Here is a 2,678-nt window from a genome sequence, read left to right on the forward strand (position 1 = left end):
CTCTCTCTCTCTGTCTTTCTGTGTATTCTAGTCATATATAAAAATCCATTGTAGAAATAAGGCTATTATTTTTATTATTTTAATCACTTCATCCTTCATTATTATTATTATTTATTTTATTATTTTAATCATTTCATCCTTTTTCATCTATCTAATATGCTTTGAATTCTTTCGCAGGGAGATAAAACAACTATTTATAGTTAAACAAAAATGTCAGAATCTAAGCTTATATCATGAAAGGTAAATGAAAACCCTCTTGGCAAAACTCCTATGGCATATAGGGCAATTAGGATGATATATCTTTCATCTTACTCACACATGATTTTCACCTTTTCAGCCAGATTTCTATACTTTAAAAGCTTTGTGTTCCATGTAACTTAGATATTTTGTGCATTTCTGATAGTGACACATGTTAAAATGCATTTTATTAATATTCCCTGCATCAGTGTGTAATGGCAAGCAAAGAAGTACTTGATGCCTTGTTCCAGCTATTTAATTATTTGAAACCTTGTTTCAATTCGTTTCTTTTTTTTTAAATTTTCATCTGAATACTTTATTGTATTCTTGCCAGTGTACAAAACAGAAATAGATGAAAATTCGGAGAGGTAGATGAGAAAGTCTGACACAAGTTGAAATTTGGATGATTAACTTGTCACATTGTTACACACATATAGATTAAACTTTTGTGTAGGCTTCAGAATTCTCTCTCCTTTGAATAGTCACAATTCCTATCATAGAACATCACGTCATGTCACAGATCCACATATGAAAATGGATTCGGAGATCCTTCCTAAGTAGCTTAAGATCATCTTGCTACAGGAATGAACAGACTTCCTGGGGCCGGAAAGGATTAGTACTGGAAAATACCCCAGTCAGCAGAGGATCAATTTGGGCATTTTGCAGGCAAATTGTTTCAAATTAGCAGCAGATTGAGAAACCTTTATGCACTGGAGCCCAGTCTCGAGCCAGAGCTGCTGCACCACCTTCCTCATGGCGACAACGTTGGAGCTGCTGGACATGGCACAAGGAGCCAGGCTCCACGGTTGGTGGTTGGTGGTCAGTGGCGGGTGGTGGGCGGTGGGTGGCCGGGCAGACGTCCACTATTTCCCTGGCTCACTCGGTCTGGCCAATTCAAGTTTCTTTTGGGCCTTGTCCATGATTATATCAAGTCTTTGTTTAGAAGCAGAACTTGTGAACCCCACAACTTGTGAACTCCAGAACTTGTGAATCCCTGTTGCTGATGCAACAGGAAGGGGAGTAGCTAATGGCCATATATAAGGTGAAGCCCAAGCTGGGAGAAACCAGAACTGAGAAGAGAACTCTTGTGGTGGAAGAGTTGAGAAGGAAAAAGGTGTATTATCCTAGAACTCTATAGTAATTTACAGATGTACAATTTTAGTGGCTAAGTCAACTTTTGCTAGATATTCAATAAGTATTAAATTTTTTAGTCTAAAGCAATGTGTTTGGGGAGTGGGTGGGTGGAGGCAAGTTGTTAGGAGCAAAAGCAGGAACTAACTTAAACTAGTCCCCAATTACCTCCAACACCTGTAAAAAATGGAATCTAAACAAATTTTAGAGCTACAGAACCCACAAAATTACAATGAAATATACCTCCAACTGAAGTCAGCCTAGAAAGTTGAAAGGAAGGGTCTATTGTACCAGGCTGGGAGTGGAGCACAGTCCTGCATGAGTCATGTGACACAGACCAGAGGCACAGACTGGCAGGAAGAGACCTCAGCGGACTGAATCGCTGACAGCTGTGGCAGTTTCCAGACTTCTCAACCCATAAACTCCAAAGAGAAAGTAAAAGGTCAGTGGAGAAACTCTCTTGGACCCACATGAGAGAAGAGCACAATCTGGGCTCTGCCCCCTGGGTGGAGGAGGTGGTGGTGGCTGTGGCAGCAGGGCAGATGCTTCCAGAGCTCCAGTTGCACAGATGGTGGGTGTATTAAGTGGCTGACCAGAGAACCATTGCTGGAATCTCTTTGCTGGTGCTGAGGCAGGATTTCTGTCTTTGCTGTGCTTGGATCTTGGTCACAATCTTGGGTGGTGGTCCTGGGGTAAGGAGTGCTGGCATGGAAGAGCTCATTGAGGCTGTGGAGAGGTTGTCCTTCTCACAGTTCTGAGGCAGATGCCTAGAAGCAGCCCTGACAACAGCTGCACAAAACCCTGGAAATTTAGATCACAGCATTCTCCATTCTGGAAGCAGAGTTCTACTCTGGCAAAGACTTCAAAAGACAAGTAATTGGCTGGCGAGATGAGTAAACAGAGGAAGTGAAATGAAACTACAGAATCATTTTTGGTGACAAAGACTATCAAAACATAGAACCAGAAAAATGCAACAAATTTAAAACTACTGCATCAAAAACCTCCAAGAAAAATATGAACTGATTGCAGGCCATGGAAGAACTCAAGAAGGATTTTGAAAATCAAGTAAGAGAAGTAGAGGAAAAAATGGGAAGAGAAATGAGAATGATGCAAGAAAATCATGAAAAAGAGTAAACAGACTACTAAAGGAGATTTAAAAAATGATGTAGAAAATAACACCTTAAAAATAGATTAACTCAAATGGCAAAAGAAGTCCAAAAAGCTAATGGGGAGAAGAATGCCTTAAAAAGCAGATTTAGTCAGATGGCAAAGGAATTTCAAAAGCTCACTGAATAAAATAATTCCTTCAA

At 40.1% G+C, this 2,678-nt stretch overlaps 1 pseudogene; it reads right to left on the reverse strand.

The window, feature by feature from the left end:
* Positions 1-514: 514 nt before the first annotated feature.
* On the reverse strand, positions 515-1,019 carry LOC138162189 (guanine nucleotide-binding protein G(I)/G(S)/G(O) subunit gamma-5 pseudogene; annotated as a pseudogene).
* Positions 1,020-2,678: the final 1,659 nt, after the last annotated feature.

This window comes from Petaurus breviceps, unplaced genomic scaffold (assembly GCF_028583685.1).
Source record: "Petaurus breviceps papuanus isolate PSGF00001 unplaced genomic scaffold, PetGlider_PUasm1.0 186, whole genome shotgun sequence".
Lineage (NCBI taxonomy): Eukaryota > Metazoa > Chordata > Mammalia > Diprotodontia > Petauridae > Petaurus > Petaurus breviceps.